The following is a 21,972-nucleotide window of genomic DNA, read 5'->3' as shown; positions in this document are numbered from 1 at the left end:
TTAAATAACGCATGTTATAAAGGGAAATTATCAAATGTTTCATTGTGCGTCTGTATGTATCGACTCGTTTTACTGGCCCGATGTATTTCCATTTAGAATGACGCAAAAACCCAGAAACCAGCTCTGTCCACATTCCATTTCCATCATTTTAACTAACGATCAAAATAACCCCAAACAGCAACAGCAACAGCAGCAGCAACAACATCGCATTCAACAACAACATCAACATCTCATTCTCATGCGGCGACCCCCTTCTGCATGGCCGCGGGATTGGGAAATGCAATTTATTCACCCGCGCCCCGCGAACCCCGCGAACCGCATTACTCCGTGACCTCCCGTTATTAACCCGTCCCGCACGGCTCTCTCTCTCTCTCCTTCCTCTCCCTGTCTCTCTCCCCCCCCCTCTCTCTCTCTTTTCTCTCTCCCGTCTCTGTCCCTCACTCCCTCTCTTTTGTTTTACGATCAGTGGAAACAAGAAGATGCTCGGTTCTAGATTTGCAGCTTTCGTGACTGCAAGAATTCATATTCTTAGGTTTTTTCGGTAAAGTCACGTAGGTAAAACATTAAAATTAATAAAAGTAAAATAAAATAAAAACCACGACGTTTCGGAGGCAACACAAGCTTCCGTCTTCAGGTGGAACTGTCACAGCCACGACAGCTGTATCAAGTACAGCCACGACAGCTGTATCAAGTACAGCTGTCGTGGCTGTGACGGTTCCACCTGAAGACGGAAGCTTGTGTTGCCTCCGACACGTCGTGATTTTTATTTTATTTTACTTTTATTAATTTTAATGTTTTACCTACGTGACTTTACCGAAAAAACCTAAGAATAAGATGCTCGGTGTAGTCGGCCCTTTGCTTCGTTCATCATTTCGTAATTTTTTTTTTATAACTTTGCTTTATGTACACCCCCACCTCTCGCTCACTCTCTCGCTCACTCTCGTTCTGCACGCAGCCCTTCTCGCAGTCCGACGGCCTCCGACGGGTAGCTCATAACTGCATGCAGAGCTCCCCGTCATCTGCCACCGAGCACACGGCCTCCTCCCTCGCCCACTGCTCCTTGAAGGCCGGCACGGCGTGGGTCAGCCGCGCATGGCGGAACTCCAGCCACACCCTGGCTCCGACCAGTCTCCATCTCTCTCTCCCCCCTCTCTCTCTATTTCTCTCTCCCGTCTCTGTCCCTCACTCCCTCTCCATGTCTCTCTCGCTCTTTTCCTGTCTCTCTCTCGTTCCCCCTCTCTCCCTGTCACACACTCCCGCTCGATCTCTCGCTCTTTCTCCCTGTCACTTTCCCTGTCGGTCCCTATCTCTCTCGCTCAATGTATCTCTTTCTGCAGACTCCGGCAAGCTCCTGAAGCTCCGAGGCTGCAGGAACGTGTCCCTGAAGAGCACCCCGAACAAAGCGCTCTACACGTGCTGTGTCAAGGCGCTCTACACGTGCCGTGTCAAGGCGCTCTACACGTGGCTGTGTCAAGGCGCTGCATTCCCGGGACCTGGCTGACCTACCGGACACAAAATGGAGAGACTATTTTTGCCCCCTCATTGCGGCCGCCCCCCAGTGGAAACAATTGTACAAGTCTCCCGTAGCCAAACGCTGCGTTGACCTCCAGTGGAGGTTGGCACACTGCACGTTGCCATCAGCCGTGTGGCTCAGCCGAATCTCGCCGGGGGTAACAGACTTGTGCATTTCCTGTGGTGCCAGGGAGGATCTGCCCCACCAGTACTTACGCTGCCAGCACCTCAAACCAATGTTCCGCCTTTTTAGGGACATCTTCAGGAGACTGGGGGTGCCCTTCTACAACAACAGCTTCGTATATGGGGTGGTGCCTTACCTGGCTAACAAGCGCCATGACCTCGCCAACTTCGCCTGTGCTCAGGCGAAGATGGCGGTGTACAGAACGAGGGAAAAGATGCTGCAAGGTGACACTGACGGCTGCTCTGTGCTTCCAGTGTTCAGGGGCCTGCTCAAGGCGCGGCTCCGGTTGGAGCACGCGTACCAAACACATGCCGGTGATGTGCACGTCTTCTTCGAACGCTGGGGGGCAGGAAAAGACCTCTGTACCAGCGGGGATGGCACCCTCGTGTTCACCTTCTGAAACACTCGCTCATCCGTCACTCTTTCCTCGTCACTCTCGCTCCATATCGCTCTTTCTCCTCTGTCCATCTCTCCCCTTTTGCCCGAGGCTCGCATGAGGCTGGGTCACATAAGCGATGTTCTTCTCCATTGTTGACATCGCTTAGGTCGACGTCTGCAACTACCAATGCCCATTTTCCACTGCACCACCAGCCATGCCGAAGTGCCAGGTCGCTTCCAACTGATTGATTTTGGCGTCCTCTGGACTAACACCGTTTGAGACGAGGCTCAAAAGAAAGCTGTCTCTGGTGTGGACCAATCAGTTTCAAGGACAATGCAAATATTATCAGAGTATGGTTTTTGTTTGCAATCTGACCACAAGCATTGTGGTTGATGCAGCATGATTCCTTGTAAAAGGTTTCAGTTTGGTGTTTTAACATCTTAACACCTGTTTTGTTGCCAAAAAAAGGGGATACACCTATGATCATATTTTGGTACTGGCAAAGGAGGTCCCGTGATGTAAATGTGTTACTAGGTCAGCACACCGGCGTATTGGAGAGTAAACCCACAAAATGTACAATTAGAATACGACGTTTTGCCGATAATATCAACTTGCATCATCAAGTGGACAGCCGACTCTGATGGGACAGCCAACTCCTAGCTATCCTCCTGATGATGCTAGTTGTAATTACTGTTATGGGTGCTCAGCTAGTAACGAATTGGCATGTTTTGTTTACGTGACAAACCTTACTAATTGACTGTGTCAGGCGGTGACAGTTTAACGACAAATCTTGACTTAAAGCATTCGTGACTGCAGGAATTCGTAGTATTGGGTCTTTCCTGAAGACGACCGCTTATCTTGCGATCGAAATGTCGTGGGTTTTTTTTTGTTTTTTTCTTTGAACCTATCTGCGTAACTTTACCGAAAAACCCAAGAATAGAGGTTTATGCGATCTAACCCAAAAACCTCTATTATGGAGAGCAAAAGTAACTGCGTACACATTGAGATCAAAAACACCGTACAAAAACAACGGCCACGTGAATTACAACCACGTGAAATACAACCACGCAAAACACAGCCAGGCAAAATACTAAACAGCAGTAAATGGCAAAATTCACCGCTGTTTCCAATTTGGTCCCAACAACAAGCGTCGCCACCCCCCCACCCCCACCCCCTGCCGTCTTCTGGGCCTCCTCGCCGGTGTCTCTGTTAATTTCTTCCCAAAATTAAGCTAATGGGCCTCAAATCGAAAAGCGCAACCACATCATCACCATAATCAGCAGCAACAGCATCACAAGCAACATCATCACCATTAGTTCTCTCTGGAACGTTAGGTCGATTCGGCACGGCACCACGTGGTGGACGAAGGTGGCTGCGCGGTGAGAATGTAACGCGTTGCGAGTGTGGGGAGAGAGAGAGAGAAGTGCGCCACGGGTAGTGAACAAAGGGTGGCCGGGCCCGCCAGCATCCATCACCTATAGCAACTCCCCTTGTATGTGCGCCATGCCAACCTTCCTAGGTGCTCGCTAACAGCCGACTAAAAACTATACACATTTTTTGTTATCGTACCAGGTAAGGCCCACTGTGCTATGTAGCTCTTTTCTGAAGCGACCTGGCCACAAATAATAGCTCAACGTAGTGGCTTATCGTGTGGAACTGTGTAGGAGCCAAATACTTCAAAGGCATGATTCCGGAGGACCCGGATAATAATGCACGCGACCACGGAAAGAGAGACACGCAAACTCCAAATGTACAGCAGGCGTCAGGGTCGAACCCACGACCTCCTGTAGACCAGGTGAGGGAATTAACATCTCGCCACCACGACACTCTACCGCAGCACTTGTCTGTGGAAGGTTCTACGGGGGAGCTTTGCCTGTGTTGCGTGCACACGAGCGAGAATGCGTGCAGCTTGTAATGGTGCTATTGAGTTTGCTTAATTGAATCACAACCCATATCTCTGTCTTAATGACGCTAATTGCACATCGAGCCGGAAAAAATGTTCGGGATACTGTCTGGGCAGTTCGCGAGCTCCTATGAAGGCCGGCATGGCGCACAAGCGAGGTGGGTGGCTAACACCACGCCGCCTTTGTCTTTCTAGTGGCGATGTTTACACACAGCAGCAGGTCCTCATTTGAGGCTGAGTCGACCTAGGGGTGACCCACGACCGTTTTAGATAATCGGCACTGGTGTTGGACGTGACTGGGTTGAGTAGCGAATACAGAAGATTGACCGCGGTTTATTTATATTCGCTGTCACGTTTCAGTTTGTGATCCTATGAACGTATGTTCTCTCGCCAGAATATTCTTTAAATGCTAGAGAATATAAGAAATAAAATGCAAAAAGCACATTGTCTATGTATTGTATTCTTACGTAAAAAGCAGGATGACTGAGAGAAGAGAGTAAACATGAGGACAGCTACTCTGCTCAACAAGAGCTATACATGTCCTGATACTTGCATTGGCTTTGTACTATTCGCATTGTGGCGTTGTTCTCTGATCTAACACTGGTGCAGAGACAAGGCCATGCAGAAGGTTGTTGGGGTAGGCCAATCAGTCTCAAAGACAATGAATACATTTCTATTAGAGCATGTTTGTTTGCATGTGTAATACCGTCGAATGCAGATCGACACCCGGGGTTGAGGCACACTAACGTTTATTACAATAAGCACAGGGGATACTTAATACTGGAGGGGGTAACGGCCCCCTCACCCGGATAGCTGGGAACACACGGCTATCTACCCTGACCTGCCTCTTAATCCTCCAATCTCTGGGCTAGGGGAGGCTGTCTGGCCCGACACTGGTGAGTCGGCCTACGGCACCCAGAGTCCCAGAGTCCTAGCTCTGATTCACGGGGCCCCGCCACTGGCTCGGTCCTGCGCGGCCCTTACAAGGGCGGCGTCTCAGGGGAGACCAGGGCTCTCTCTAGGCAGTCTTCGATCTTCAAGAGTTACCAACACATTCTGCCTCGAGCCCTCCGGCTCATCCCCTTATATCTCGACCCCTCCCTGCTGGGGTCCCAACTGTGGACGTCGTTGCGAGCACCCTCCCGTGTGCTCACGAAGCCCCGCCCACTGTGCTAGTTTCTCGTAGGATCCCATACATCTCACCTCTACACATATCTCCTCCGTAAGACCCCTACATCACCCCCCCCCTCCCTGTACAGCTCGCAGCCGTCCCGGCTGCAACATTGACAATAAAAGTTTATTCACCCCTCGATCCCCCAGCGTGTGCCTCATTTTTTTCAACAATAACGCAACGAGAAGAACAACAGGAAGGAAAAGTAACCCGACGAACCCCCCCCGAATAAATACGAAATCCGTAGGACGAGCGTATATACACGTGTTCCTCTTCCTGGAACCCCCCCAGCACGCACAGAACACACAGAACACACACAACACACAACACGCCCAACAATCGTACAGCGCAACGTGGCCCGTGCCGGGAACACAGCACGGACGCCCCACACCGTGAGCACAACATGCGAATGTACACCGGAAAGAGAACCCACAAAAGATGCAAAAAAATAAAAACAAATTTTCTTCTTCTCTTTTTTTTCACAAGAGTTTTCGCATTTTTGCGCGTGTCCTCGCCGCAGGCCCGTCACACGGGACAGGCCCGGCCGGCAGGTCGTCGGCCGGCAGGTCGTCGGCCGGCAGGTGTTCATCACCGAGCGAGTCTGTTGCCGACGTCGCAAGACCCTCAGCATCACCTGCGGGGGTCGTCGGGCGTGAGCCCGTCACTCCCGGTGCACCTGTGGGTGGGACAGCCGGCAGCACGTTAGGCGGGAGCAACGGAGAAGACCCCTCTGAGTCGGACGCCCCCCCACATGTTTGGCCACGCGCGTGTGTAGTGGGATCTCGCACCGCAACGAAGGGTTTTAGCCTGGAGGGGTGTACAAACCACCGGCGCCTCCCCCATTGAATGCACACGCACTGGGGTCTCAGGACCTCAACCACCTCGACGGGACCCCGCCACGGTCGCAGCAGTTTAGAGGAGGACGCGAGCGGTACCTGGGGACAGTGCAACCATGCCCTGTCCCCCGGCTTCCACTGTATCACATGCGCGCGACCCATTCTGAGGCGCTCATTAGCCCTCTGCCGCCTGGCAGAATTCTGCATGGCAGCATCCCGTGCCTCCGTTAATTTTTCCAGGTTGAATTTAACATGTTCGGCCAATTGAGTCTTCCCATGCGGCGCCGGGATCTGCAGTTGGGCCTGAACAGGTGGCTCCGGTTCGCGGCCATACATAAGGAAAAAGGGGGAAAATCCCATCGCAGCATGGGGGGCCAACCGGTATGCTGACAGGACCCCCTGAATTTTCAAATCCCAATCTGTCTGTGAGTCAGAAACGTGCTGCGACAACATCGACGTGATGGTACGATGCAACCGCTCGACCATCCCGTCGGTTTGTGGGTGATATGGAGAGGTGTGAATCTTTTTAGTGCCAAGGATCTCACAGACCTGTTTGAGCAATTTGCCTGAAAAATTTCTACCCTGGTCGGTCAGCAGCCGCTCGGGAGCACCTTTGTCAAGGACATATCCCTGGACAAAGGCCTCCACGATGGCTGCTGCCGACTGGTTGGCCAGGGGCCAGGCCATAGGCCAGCGCGTGAAATATTCAACCCCGGTTAGCAAGTACCTATTTCCCCTGGGGGTGGCGGGGAACGGTCCTAGAATGTCCAGCGCGACGAGTTCGTTCACCCGGGAAACCCTGATAGATTGCAGGGGCGGGTTCGACTCCTTCGCTGGTGGTTTGCGCTGCGCACATCTAGGGCACGATCCTAATAGATCCCCAACATCCCTTGTCATGCCCGGCCAAAAGAAATCAAGTTGGAGCAAGGCCAGGGTCTTTTGGGTACCCAGGTGGAGGAGGCGCTCGTGAGCGGCCCACACCACCCTACCCCGTAACCCCGAAGGGACCACCAGCCGGTGTCGACGGGATTTGCCGTCCCAATGCATCAACAAGCCACCGAGCATTTCCCATGCGTCGGCATCACTCCTCCCCCGCCCCCGGTCCCTGACGCGGCGGCGCAACGCAAGGAGGGAAGTATCTTCCATTTGCAACCGACCCCATTCCGTAGCAGGCAACCCCAACAGGGAATCAGAACCCTGGTGTGCGATGGAATTTGTCACTGGTGCTGCATCGTCAGCAGCCGCCAAGACCGGAACAGGCAATTCAGCAGGATGCCTGCACCGACCAGACCCCAGGAGGCATGCGCATTCGGGGGTGGTCGGCATGCGTGACAGGGCATCCGCGTTGGTGTGGCGAACGCCCTTACGGTACGTGGTCTCAAAATCAAAATCCTGGAGAACCTCCAGCCATCGAGACAATTGTCCCGATGGTTGTTGGACTCGCAGGGCGTACTGTAGCGCCGCATGGTCTGTACGGACGGTGAAACACTGTCCGTACAGATATGGCCGGTACTGCTGGATGAAGTAGACAATTGCCAGCAGTTCCCGACGCGTGACACAATATCGTTGCTCCGCTGGAGACAACACTCGGCTACCGTACGCGACCACCCGTTCCACGCCCTCGACCACCTGGGACAGCACGCCCCCAATACCTGTGTTGCTCGCGTCGGTATCGAGCACAAAGGGTTTCGAAAAATCGGGATAAACCAGGGGAGGGGCATTAACCAGAGCGTCCCGAAGTGAGCGGAACGCAGCCTCCTCCTCCTGTCCCCAATGGAAGCGGACCCCCTTTGACGTCAAAGCGTGCAAGGGCTTAGCAATGGTGGCAAAGTCCGCGACAAAGCGTCGGTAGTATGACGCGAAACCAACAAAGCTCCTGACCTCTCCCACCGAGGTGGGAGCCGGCCAGGAGCTGACGCACTGCGTTTTGGCGGGATCGGTAGCAATACCCGAGCGTCCTACGATGTGCCCCAAATAACGTACCGATTCGCGCAACAAATGACACTTTTGAGGTTTAAATTTCAAATTAGCAGCCCGCATTTTGAGGAAAACGGCCCGCAACCTCTGGAGATGCTCGTCAAATGTTCTGCTAAAGACGATAACGTCGTCCAAATAGATTAAACACGAATCCCACTGCAATCCAGCCAAAACCAATTCCATCAATCGCTGGAAAGTCGCCGGCGCCGAGTGTAATCCCATCGGCAACCGGTTAAATTGGAAGAGACCATGTGGTGTACGGAATGCAGTTTTTGGCTTAGATTCATCGTCCAGAGGAAGCTGCCAGAATCCCGAAAGCAAATCCAATGTGGAGAAGAATCGCGCCCCCGCCAAGGCGTCGAGCGATTCATCAATACGGGGAAGCGGGTATGCGTCAGCAACGGAAATTTTGTTGAGGCGGCGAAAATTGACGCAAAACCGCAACGATCCATCCTGTTTCTTTACCAGAACGATCGGTGCTCCCCACGGGCTGGTAGAGGGGGAAATGATATCGGCGGCTAACATGTCATCAACAGCCGATTTGACATGATCCTTCTCGGCGGGACTCAGCCGGAAGGGATTTTGGCGTATGGGCGCGCTGTCACCAGTGTCAATATGGTGACGCAGCAAATGGGTGCAGCCCAGATCAAATTTGTTTTGACTAAACACATCGGCAAATTCGCGCAACAGTGTCCGAAGTTTTTGACGCTCTGCATCCGACAGGTCCGTCGAACCCGCACAAAGCGCCTCAAGCCAGCCTTCATCGGTGTCCGAATGTGGAGTCGGCAGAGTGGCAGCGCGCACGTGATTTGCGACAGGCTCCTCACAGGGCACCGGCGTTGCGTGAGCAAGCACGGTCCCTTGGGGAATTACCACGGCCTGCGACCCCACATTGAGGACCGCGATGAAGGGGTCCCCGTCCCCCCTTACGATGGTCTGAGCGGGAATCAAATGCGGCCCGCTAACCCCAGCCCTAGACGGCCCCAGCAGGATACCCTGGTCCCCAACACTCTTAGGGAATGGTCTACGAAGCTTTAGGGGCACCAACATTTGTGCCCCCGGCGGCACGCGAACCGTTTGAACTACAAACGCGGGTACCGTCGCGAACGCCGACCGATCCGTAGTAGGGGAGGGCAAAAACGCCATCCGTCGTCCCGACGGGAGCTCAATGCAACCCTGATCAATCATAATCCGAATCGGCATTTTGCCCAAGAAATCCGTCCCCAGCAGGCACGGAACCGCCAGCGAGGAGGAAACGAAAATAGGGCCGGACAATTTAATATCACCGATGGAAATTTGCGCGCGAATCTGACCCATGATACCCAATGAGCCCCCGTTAGCAGCGTAGAATGGGACATGAACCGGTAGCAAGGGACGACTTTGGACAGGAAGAATGTTGTATATTAGTTCCGAAATGATGGTCGCCGATGCTCCTGTATCGACAAGGATACGCACCTCGACCCCGTCAATATACCCTACTACGGCCGACGACCCCGACGGCGCAGCCAGAACGCGATGGGCCAACATGGATTACTGGGCGGGTTCGATTTGGGTCCCCATAGTGGTTGGTGTTGGCCCCACGGTGTGCAATGTTGGCCCCCCGTTCGTTGCGGTGTGTACATGTGTAACGGGTGTGTGCTTCGGCCAAACATGTGGGGTGCCGCGACTCGCCGGGTCATGTCGGTGGAGCTTGGGAGGAGGAGGAGGACCGGCGTCCCGACGAGGCGTCGTCCCACGCTGTCGAGGGGAGCGGCACCCCGAGGCGACGTGGCCCCGGATGCCGCAGTTATAGCAGCGCGGGAGCGCAGGTGGTGAAGACGTGCGGTCGGAGCGGGCCGACCCATCCCGGTCTGCCCGTACTCCCATCCGCTGCTGCTGTCGGAAGTCAGCGGCGTAGACCTCCTCCGTCGGTGGGGTGATGGCAGCCACCGTACGCCCGGCCGCTGCCCTGCTGGCCTTCCTTCGCTGCGACAGGAGGTTGGCGTGGAGGAGCCGTGCCGCTTGGAGGGAACCCATTTCCGCGTCATCTTGCGCGACGATAGCGACGTCCAGGTCGTCCGCCAGCAGAAGGATCTTCTCGGTGACCATGGCGTCGACGCCCTGGTCATCCATACGAGGGAAGGCCGTCTTTGCGAGCGCCAGAAGGCTCGTACGGTAGGCGAGGGGCGACTCCTTCGCACCCCGCTGGCGATCGTAGAATCGCTGCCTACACTCCGCCGAAGGTCCGTAGACCCCAGCCAGCAATTGCAGCGCCATCTGAAGAGTAGAGAGCTTGTCCCTCGGTGCGGACGTAAGAGCGGCGAGGGCATCGCCGTCAAGGAGCGCCGGTAGCGCGCAGAGGGCTTCGGCGTCTGACCACCCCGCCATCTCTTGATGCGCGAGGAAGCGCCGCTGGAATCCCCCCCAGTCGCCGTCCTCAGCCACAAATTCCTTCAGCGGGGGCAGCCTTTGGTGTAGCGCAGCGACCGCCGTGGAGGACCGCACTTTGCTGTCGCCACAACTCGGCTGAGCGTCAGCCCGAACGACAGATGTGATCGCCTGTCGCGCAGGTAGTGACGCTCCGTCCGAAGTTGATGACGCGGCAGCCCCAGCAGAGCCGATGTCGGACCCCAGGCTGAGGTTGGCCACGCCCTCGGCAGCTGCAGCGGCGATGGCGGGACTTTCAAAAGTGCCGTCGGTAGAAATGGCGGGAAGGTGTAACGGCCGTCGGCCGTCCTCGCCCCGCGGTGGTCCAGCAGCCCCCAGCCGAGTGATGGTCTCGAGTGTGGCGGCAGCAGCGTACAGCAGCTCCGCCAATCTCGCGTGCGCCAGCCGAAGTCCGTCGGACAGCGACTCCCCTTCCTCCCGATGCCCCGGTAATGGTGCATTCGGTCCCGGCTGCTCGTTGCCCCCATCAGCCGTCTCTGGTAGCGCATTTCCCGCGGAGTCGTCTGCCTCCTGCACCCCGGCCCGAGCTGTTCGGCGCGTGTCCATGTTCGTTGTTGTTTTTACTTCTGACGCCAGATGTAATACCGTCGAATGCAGATCGACACCCGGGGTTGAGGCACACTAACGTTTATTACAATAAGCACAGGGGATACTTAATACTGGAGGGGGTAACGGCCCCCTCACCCGGATAGCTGGGAACACACGGCTATCTACCCTGACCTGCCTCTTAATCTTCCAATCTCTGGGCTAGGGGAGGCTGTCTGGCCCGACACTGGTGAGTCGGCCTACGGCACCCAGAGTCCCAGAGTCCTAGCTCTGATTCACGGGGCCCCGCCACTGGCTCGGTCCTGCGCGGCCCTTACAAGGGCGGCGTCTCAGGGGAGACCAGGGCTCTCTCTAGGCAGTCTTCGATCTTCAAGAGTTACCAACACATTCTGCCTCGAGCCCTCCGGCTCATCCCCTTATATCTCGACCCCTCCCCGCTGGGGTCCCAACTGTGGACGTCGTTGCGAGCACCCTTCCGTGTGCTCACGAAGCCCCGCCCACTGTGCTAGTTTCTCGTAGGATCCCATACATCTCACCTCTACACATATCTCCTCCGTAAGACCCCTACACATGTTTGCCACAAGTGTGTGTGACGCCCTGTGATAGGTGTGTCTATTTGGTGATTCAACATCTTAACACGCCTTTTGCTTTATTGCCAGAAAGGGTAAAAATATGACAATTTTTTTTTATGAGAGCAGCTGTCTCTGATTTCTCCGCATGTCCTCTCATCCTCATGCTCCTCTCTCTGCCTCTCAGTGTCATTCTTATAATGCATCTCCCCACGATTTTATCATCGTCATGGTCTACTATACTGTTGGATGAAGATCCATGATGATGATGTCGTCGTCATTAACCTGCCTGTGTTCTCTAATCCGCGTGTTCCTCCGTCACTTGATTGCGTAAGTGGGATGGGTGAGTGAATGAGCGGGTTAACCAGATAGGATTGCATGGGTCAATGGGTGGGTGAGTGAATCCGTGGGTTAGCGGGTGAGTGGGTGAGTGAGTGGGTGAATTGTATTCATGTGAAGAGATAGGGTGAGTGTGCAGCATTATTACTGAGATGTGTTGGGGGAATTTACTTGTTTTCTGATCACGAGTTCAAAATTGAAACTAAACGCTCATGCCTGCCTTCTGCCTTTGATGGCTTACACACACACCCATCACATACATGGAGCTATCACACGCACACACGCATCACACACACATCACACTCTCTCTCTCTATGTGTGCCTTATTGTCTTTGTGTCCCTTTGCGTCTGTCTCTCTCCCGATCCGTCTCTAACTTTCTCTTCTGCTCTATCTCGCGTGTGCTTTCTTTATCCCTCTTGGTTAGTCTCTCTCCATCTCTTGTATATTTTCTGTATCTTTTGCATATCAAATTAACCTGCGCAGTTCCGAAGATGTTGACACTGTTCAACAAAATTATGAATCTGTGTTGCTTCTGGTGAGCAATGCAGTCAGGTGTTTTTAAAAGTCAAACCTCTCTCTATCGCTCTCTTCCGGCTCCCCAGCGTTCGAAGAAGACGTGCACATCACCGGCATGCGTGTGGTACACGTGCTCCAGTCGGAGCCGCGCCGCGCCTTAAGCAGGCCCCTGAACGCTGGAAGCACAGAGCAGCCGTCAGTGTCACCTTCCAGCATCTTTTTCCTCGTGCTGTACACCGCCCTCTGCACCAGCGTGGACGGCACCCTCGTGTTCACCTTCTGAAGCGCTCGCTCGTCACCGTGGCGTGCGCGATGACCACCACCACCACGTGACGTTTCTTTCGTGTTGTGCGCGGTGCATTTAGCGCCACAGCGCGTGGATTTATAGCGTTTATTTGCATTTGTTTACTGATGACTGTATTTCATATCGGAATCGCCTCCAGTGCTGTTGCTGCTGGCAGCAATAAAAGTTTTTAAAAGTCAATAAGTCTCTCGCTCTCTTCCTCGCTCTCTCTCGCTCTCTCTCGCTGTCTCTCTGGGCTCAGTTAATTGAGGGGGCTCGAATTTAGCAGATGGCGTCACAAAGCGACCAGCATCACGACCAGCGTCCAGCATAAATACTTCCTCATCGGAGACCCACACAATCATCGTCAAACTCCTCCTGGCTCACATGTCCTCCTCGAAGGCACTGGTGGACCCATAAACTCAATCATGCGCTCACCAACATCCCTCACCACTGGTGGAGCCATCAACACCACCATCCCTCTTCACAACTTCCCTACCCACTCACACTCACTCGTCATCAAGCGCTCGTCGTCACTCATCATCGTTTACTTCAGGCATCATCATTTTCAAGTACAGGAACACCCCGATTTACACACTACCGGTGTACCTACTCTCGCTAGAACGTGCTCCACTTATTGATACCCAGTTACGTTTTATACACCGTGGTGCCTCGCCATAACGTTCACGACAGCATTGACGGACATTACCGCTGAGTTTAACGTTTTTGACGTTGCACAGCGACATTGAGACACCAGATGGCGCACAAACGTTAACGTCTCATGACGAGATTCTTGATTCATTCGGTAAAGTCACGTAGATAGAAAATAAAAAATACAATATTTTTTTTATTTAAAAATAAAATAAAAAATAAAAGCAAAAAACCGCGACGTTTCGAATGCAACACCAGCGGTCTTCAAAGCTGTGCGGCGTAAGCAGCATGAGCGGGGCAGCCAGCGCCAATGTAGGAGCAAAGCACCAGAAGTACAAGCGAAGCGAGTGCGTTAGACAATGGGAGGGGTTATAGAGATAGAGGTGGAGCTGAAGGCGAGGGCGCAGTCGAAGTGTGCTAGACAATGGGGGGGGGGGGGTGGAAGAGGGTAGAGATAGAGGGGAGGGAGGGGGGTAGAGATGGGGGGGGGCATTGCACATCGCTACACCCATTCACACTACTGACGGTGGAGGTTGACAAGAAAACACAAATCAAGTCATGACCCAAAGTGGTTGATGACATTTTTCCAATGATTGCTGAGTTGAAAACCGTCGTCTCGGTTGAAATTGTTTCTGTAAATATGGATGGCTTCGTGAACGAATCCTTGTTGATAGCCAGTCGGCTTGCAAAGTACCATCGTCTTAGAGAAATTAATTTCACGTGAGCCGGCCGCATTAAAGTAATGATCAGCCACGGCAGAAGTATTAGTCCTACCGTGTTTGAGATCTGCCTTATGCTCACGAACACGGTCCGAGACATGTCGTTTCGTTTCCACAATGTAATCTGCTGCCGCAGACACAGCTTAGTTTGTAGACGCCAGGATATCGCATGTCAGGAATCTTGTCCTTCACAGATGGGATCAGATCACGAATTTTATGCACAGTGTTAAATCGGACCTGGATCTTTGTTCAAGATTTTTGAAATATTTTGGCTATTCCTGCTATGTAAGGCAAGGTGATGTTTTTGTTTATTATTGGATCTTCAGATAGCTCCATCCTCACGGTTAGGGTGATGGCTTTGCGGATTGTGTAGTCAGAATATCCATTCGCCTTGAGAGCTTGGTGTCCGTGTTTGAGTTCACTGATTAGGTGTTCATGGTCGGAGATACATTGACCTCTATGGTGTAGAGTTTTGATGAGGGAATTCTTCTGGGATGGATGGTGATGGAAATCAGGTTTTACGTATGCGTCAGTATGGGTTACTTTCCTGTAGACAGAATGGCTCATTGAGCCATCTGGTCTCTTTTGATTAAGACATCCAAGAAACTTGAAGAAAGGTAGCATGCCATCCTTTTCTATCTCCGTGGTGAATTTGATTGCTGGGTGTATGGAATTTATGTGGTTGAGGAATTGATTCACAGCCGGTCGGCCATGTGGCCAGATAACGAACGTGTCGTCCACGTGCCTCTCCCACAAGGGCGGGCGTAGAGTGGGTGCCCGGATGGCGTCCGTCTCAAATTTTTCCATGAAAATGTCGGCCACAACCGGAGACAAGGGAGAACCCATTGGGGTGTCTCCTGACTGGCTCTCGTCTTTCTCACGTGTACTGGACTCTTTTCAGATTTTATCCACCATATACTATATTAATGGCGACTATTTTTTCATACAAGTGTAATGCGGGCGTAAGCGACCTTCCGGATGTGACGTCACGGGGGGTGGAGTCATGTGACGTGGGGGGAAGGTTCGGGTCCTTAAGCGGGTAAACCGGAAGGGGAAGGCAGTCGGGGTGTGAGCGGAAAAGAGTGAGGCCACGCGGGCGAGTGTGGAGAGGGGGGGGCGCCGACGGCCATCGGGAGCCAACCCCGAAGATAAGAGGAAGCTGCGGAGTGGTGTGCAGCTGCAGAGGAGACAGCCAGAAGGGCTGCGTGTTAGAGGCAGCGGTGTGGCTGCCAGGAGGAGCTGCGGAGAGAGAGAGAGAGAGGGCTGCATGTTAGAGGCAGCGGTGTGGCTGCCAGGAGGAGCTGCGGAGAGAGAGAGAGACAGCAAGAGGCTGTCAGAGCTGCGGAGGGAGAGGAGTTGCAGCGAGTACAGCCAAGGGGGGCTGTGTGAGAGAAACAGCAGCGGAGCTGCTGTTGTGGATCGGGCCGACATTGGAGTCAGCACCGTGGAGAAGCTACAGAGTAAAGACAGCCGTGTGGGTGTACAGCACGAACCGAATAAAGGACACTGAGCCAGACATCGTGGTCCAGTCGTTTATTACACTGGTGTCGGAAGTGCAACGGCATGTCGAAACAAGTGAGGAAGAAAGTTAATCCGGCGCCTGCATCGGCTTCTTCGTCCGACGACGACGAACTCCCTCCAACCACGGATCCTGTTGGGGTGGTGGAGGAGAGCCCGGCTGAGGCGACCACGGGAACGGGAGTGGAGGATGTTGGCGCGGTGGCGGGTCCGTCGACATCATCAGACGCGGATCAACGATGGCAAGCGATGGCGGTACAACTGGAGGCACTTAAGGACGTCCTGGCGCATCTATGCCATCTCGTCGCGCCAGGGACGATGGATGATGCAAGTGGTGCTCCGCGGGCCGCCACGTTGCCTGTCCTGCCGCCGCCATTGCCCACGCGGCAAGAGGCCGCCATTTTGCGCGCTCCGTGGCGCCAAACCGCCATCTTGGCCACGCCGCGGGCCGACGCCATTTTGAATTTGCCATCACAACCACCACCATTGGAAGACGGCGGGAAGAGGAGTCGGAGTCGCCACCTTACAACGGTTAAAGAATTTTCCGTCGGTGGGGACTGGAGCGCGTTCGCCTGCCGCTTCTTGGCGGCGGTACGCACAGCAAGATGGACCGATGCGGAGGCTTTGGAGGTGTTGCCGACTCTCCTGGACGACGAATCTGTCCGATTCTTCCGTTCCATAACGACCGATAAGAAGGCAACTTTATGTGGTGTTTTTCAAGAAATGGCCGATGCTTATGAGCCACCAGATGATGCGCATCGGCGATTCGCTCAACGACAACGAGCACCAGAGGAGTCGCCCGTGGCGTTCAGGGGTGCGGTGCTGGAGCTGGCCATGGCAGCTTATCCTGAGACGCCACAGGACCTGCTCGAGCCTCTCATATTAGGGAAAATGTTGGAGCTGTCTCGGGATCTAGGGATCCCCATGCCTGTGTGTGGGCATGAGAAGCTAACTTCCCGGACGGCTGCTAAGTGTCTCGATGCGCAATTCAACCTCCGTCGCTGGAAACAAGTGACGGCGTGGACGGGGGGGCCCGTCAAAGAAGGGGATGCGCTGGGGTGGAACCCTGCGCAGGCTGTCTATGTTCCGGATGACCGGGGCCCTCAACAACTGACGGCCGCCTCCGCTCCATGGACGGGACGCGGCGGGCCGAGACCGCGCGCGGCGCTACCAGAACGGGGCCGTCAGGAGGCGAGGCCTGCGCTTCGGCGCAACGAGGCCGAATGTTTCCGCTGCGGGCGTAGGGGCCACTACGCCAGAGACTGCTGGGCCCGCTTCCCGGCTCCGCCGCAGCAGGAGGCCTCGGCACCGGTCAAGTCGGCTAAAGATCCTCCGAAACAGGCATGTCGGCACGCACCAGACACTCGGCAAGGCTTTACACCTCACCCATCACCGTCGTTGCGCCATCCTAACGTTGTGGTTAAAGCATGCCCTTCGACGGGGCCTTGTCGCTCGGTCACGCAATGGCGCAAGTTGGCACGGAGAGTCGTCGCGGCCGCTACGGGCTCGTCCACTGTACCGGGGTCTGTTGCTGCTGACTCTCCCCTGCCTGCGTCCATTGATCTTGCTAGAGAGCCTGTCGTACCTGTTCCAGACAGGCCGGCCGTGACATTGCGGGGGACGAGGGGCCCTGCTCGGAGGACGCCTGCCAGGTCTGCGGGACCTTCGAGCCCTGCAGCCCTTCCGACCCAGCTGCGGGCACGGTCACAGGACAAGCCCAAGACTAACTCTTTAGAGACACGGGACGGCGGTGGACTTCCAGCTGCGACAGGGGGATTACCCCCTGTCATTCCTCGACTTTCATCGCGTTCCCGTTCTGCGAGTGGGCCGCCGACCGTCCGGGACGGGCCGGCGACCCGCACACGTTCCAAATCGCTTACGTTTCGTTGATTGTTGCTGTCTTGTTATTTTTTTCTTACAGTTGTATTTATTGCATGCTTTTTGTACGTTCGTTGATGTTAATTGCGTTGTTGTTGTTGTTCTTGCTGTTACATTGTATGCTTAGTGTCCTTTAGGGGGGGAAGCTCGGTTCGCCGCATTACGATTTGCTATTGGTCAGCCGAGGTCGGCTGGGATTTTTCTACGGGGGAGGGTGGTGTAATGCGGGCGTAAGCGACCTTCCGGATGTGACGTCACGGGGGGTGGAGTCATGTGACGTGGGGGGAAGGTTCGGGTCCTTAAGCGGGTAAACCGGAAGGGGAAGGCAGTCGGGGTGTGAGCGGAAAAGAGTGAGGCCACGCGGGCGAGTGTGGAGAGGGGGGGGCGCCGACGGCCATCGGGAGCCAACCCCGAAGATAAGAGGAAGCTGCGGAGTGGTGTGCAGCTGCAGAGGAGACAGCCAGAAGGGCTGCGTGTTAGAGGCAGCGGTGTGGCTGCCAGGAGGAGCTGCGGAGAGAGAGATAGAGAGGGCTGCATGTTAGAGGCAGCGGTGTGGCTGCCAGGAGGAGCTGCGGAGAGAGAGAGAGACAGCAAGAGGCTGTCAGAGCTGCGGAGGGAGAGGAGTTGCAGCGAGTACAGCCAAGGGGGGCTGTGTGAGAGAAACAGCAGCGGAGCTGCTGTTGTGGATCGGGCCGACATTGGAGTCAGCACCGTGGAGAAGCTACAGAGTAAAGACAGCCGTGTGGGTGTACAGCACGAACCGAATAAAGGACACTGAGCCAGACATCGTGGTCCAGTCGTTTATTACACAAGTGTAAACTATTTTATAAGATAAACAACTATTCATAAATATAGTATAACAGACGAGGTAATATATTAATCATATACACTTACTTTTCACACTGATGGTTGTAAAATATAGATATTCAATGGGTTACTAAGCATCCTCCCTCTTGGTAATTTACCACGTTACATTCTTTGGTTCTTTTCGGTTAAGTCACGTCTAAAAATAAAATAATAAATTAAAATGACATATTACGACGTTTCGATTGCAACACAAGCAATCATCATCAGGTTTAAAAGAAATAGCAACAAAAATCTAACTAGAAAACTATAGACAGACATACAAGCAGACAGACATCACAACGGCACACAGAGAGAGGACACAAATCGGCACAAAGAGAGGGGTCGTTTCTGTGACGGTCCCTTAAATATAGAGAGGGGGGGCGGGGACGGAGAGAGGGAGGGGGCAGAGAGAATTAGCATATCAATGAGTGTACGGCAACGTACTGCTGTTGCAAGTAAGATGACAATGTGGAACGGGCACGCAAAATTGAAAACGGGCACGCAAAATTGAAAATTAGGAGACAGGCACACGAAAATTAAATAACCTAGCAAAATATCGAAATGTGATGTAATACAACACAGAGAGTCGGTTAACACACAATTAACGCATAGCCTGGTTGATTACGTGTTTCAAAATGTGCTAAGTTAGAATTTTAAGTGTGAAAATTCCAAAGAGAGGACACAGGCAGAGAGAACAAATAGCCAGAAAGAAAAAGGATAAGCTTAAAACTTCCCCGTAGAAGTGGTTCAATCTTAATTTAGGAGCTTTCGTGACTGCAGGAATTATTCTTTGGTTCTTTTCGGTTAAGTCACGTCTAAAAATAAAATAATAAATTAAAATAACATATTACGACGTTTCGATTGCAACACAAGCAATCATCATAAGGTATAAAAGAAATAGCAACAAAAATCTAACTAGAAAACTATAGACAGACATACAAGCAGACAGACATCACAACGGCACACAGAGAGAGGACACAAATCGGCACAAAGAGAGGGGTCGTTTCTGTGATGGTCCCTTAAATATAGAGAGGGGGGGCGGGGACGGAGAGAGGGAGGGGGCAGAGAGAATTAGCATATCAATGAGTGTACGGCAACGTACTGCTGTTGCAAGTAAGATGACAATGTGGAACGGGCACGCAAAATTGAAAACGGGCACGCAAAATTGAAAATTAGGAGACAGGCACACGAAAATTAAATAACCTAGCAAAATATCGAAATGTGATGTAATACAACACAGAGAGTCGGTTAACACACAATTAACGCATAGCCTGGTTGATTACGTGTTTCAAAATGTGCTAAGTTAGAATTTTAAGTGTGAAAATTCAAAAGAGAGGACACAGGCAGAGAGAACAAATAGCCAGAAAGAAAAAGGATAAGCTTAAAACTTCCCCGTAGAAGTGGTTCAATCTTAATTTAGGAGCTTTCGTGACTGCAGGAATTATTCTTTGGTTCTTTTCGGTAAAGTCACGTCTAAAAATAAAATAATAAATTAAAATAACATATTACGACGTCTCTTTGTGCCGATTTGTGTCCTCTCTCTGTGTGCCGTTGTGATGTCTGTCTGCTTGTATGTCTGTCTATAGTTTTCTAGTTAGATTTTTGTTGCTATTTCTTTTATACCTGATGATGATTGCTTGTGTTGCAATCGAAACGTCGTAATATGTTATTTTAATTTATTATTTTATTTTTAGACGTGACTTAACCGAAAAGAACCAAAGAATAATTCCTGCAGTCACGAAAGCTCCTAAATTAAGATTGAACCACTTCTACGGGGAAGTTTTAAGCTTATCCTTTTTCTTTCTGGCTATTTGTTCTCTCTGCCTGTGTCCTCTCTTTGGAATTTTCACACTTAAAATTCTAACTTAGCACATTTTGAAACACGTAATCAACCAGGCTATGCGTTAATTGTGTGTTAACCGACTCTCTGTGTTGTATTACATCACATTTCGATATTTTGCTAGGTTATTTAATTTTCGTGTGCCTGTCTCCTAATTTTCAATTTTGGGTGCCCGTTTTCAATTTTGCGTGCCCGTTCCACATTGTCATCTTACTTGCAACAGCAGTACGTTGCCGTACACTCATTGATATGCTAATTCTCTCTGCCCCCTCCCTCTCTCCGTCCCCGCCCCCCCTCTCTATATTTAAGGGACCGTCACAGAAACGACCCCTCTCTTTGTGCCGATTTGTGTCCTCTCTCTGTGTGCCGTTGTGATGTCTGTCTGCTTGTATGTCTGTCTATAGTTTTCTAGTTAGATTTTTGTTGCTATTTCTTTTATACCTGATGATGATTGCTTGTGTTGCAATCGAAACGTCGTAATATGTTATTTTAATTCATTATTTTATTTTTAGACGTGACTTAACCGAAAAGAACCAAAGAATAATTCCTGCAGTCACGAAAGCTCCTAAATTAAGATTGAACCACTTCTACGGGGAAGTTTTAAGCTTATCCTTTTTCTTTCTGGCTATTTGTTCTCTCTGCCTGTGTCCTCTCTTTGGAATTTTCACACTTAAAATTCTAACTTAGCACATTTTGAAACACGTAATCAACCAGGCTATGCGTTAATTGTGTGTTAACCGACTCTCTGTGTTGTATTACATCACATTTCGATATTTTGCTAGGTTATTTAATTTTCGTGTGCCTGTCTCCTAATTTTCAATTTTGCGTGCCCGTTTTCAATTTTGCGTGCCCGTTCCACATTGTCATCTTACTTGCAACAGCAGTACGTTGCCGTACACTCATTGATATGCTAATTCTCTCTGCCCCCTCCCTCTCTCCGTCCCCGCCCCCCCTCTCTATATTTAAGGGACCGTCACAGAAACGACCCCTCTCTTTGTGCCGATTTGTGTCCTCTCTCTGTGTGCCGTTGTGATGTCTGTCTGCTTGTATGTCTGTCTATAGTTTTCTAGTTTGATTTTTGTTGCTATTTCTTTTAAACCTGATGATGATTGCTTGTGTTGCAATCGAAACGTCGTAATATGTTATTTTAATTTATTATTTTATTTTTAGACGTGACTTAACCGAAAAGAACCAAAGAATAATTCCTGCAGTCACGAAAGCTCCTAAATTAAGATTTTACCACGTTACAATCCACGGTCCGATCTCCAGGAGAACGTACTACTAGTAGTAGAACTATAGTAGGTTCTGTACCACGTTACGATCGTCTATCCCATCTCTTCGTTTCGATTTAAGTACTTTATATTTACGTTATGGTTTTCAGGAATGCATCCTGGGTGTACTGCAGGGTAATGCCTGTACTACCATCCTCCACATAAACTTACCTCATCACAACCGTTTTAATGTAGCATTGATAAGTCTCTGTTTAGCGCCTTGGTCAAGGCGGTGGCAAGATGTTACCTACCTCGCCTGGTAAAGATGAGGTCATGAGTTCGATCCCGACCCTGACGCCTGCTGTATATTTTGAGTTTGCGTCTCTCTCTCCTCATGGTCCCGTCGATTTTTCTCAGGGTCCTCCAGTGTTTCTCTCCACGTTTAGAATCAACATCAGGCGTTTGCAGTATTTGACTGTTACTATACATTTTTACGTGATGATAAGCCACTTCGTTGAGCTTTCATTTGTGATAGCCAGGTCGCTTCTGAATAACATTTCATAGCTCAGCGGGCCTTACCTGGTAAAATAAAATAAATAGGTTTAGTTTAGTTTGCGTGATTTGGTGAGATGCGGTTGTGGGCGCTGGGCTGACGTAGATGAGGGG

Source organism: Lampetra planeri, chromosome 64 (genome assembly GCF_965212315.1).
Source record: "Lampetra planeri chromosome 64, kcLamPlan1.2.h2, whole genome shotgun sequence".
Taxonomy (NCBI): Eukaryota; Metazoa; Chordata; class Hyperoartia; order Petromyzontiformes; family Petromyzontidae; genus Lampetra; species Lampetra planeri.
This window is presented reverse-complemented; position numbering follows the sequence as displayed.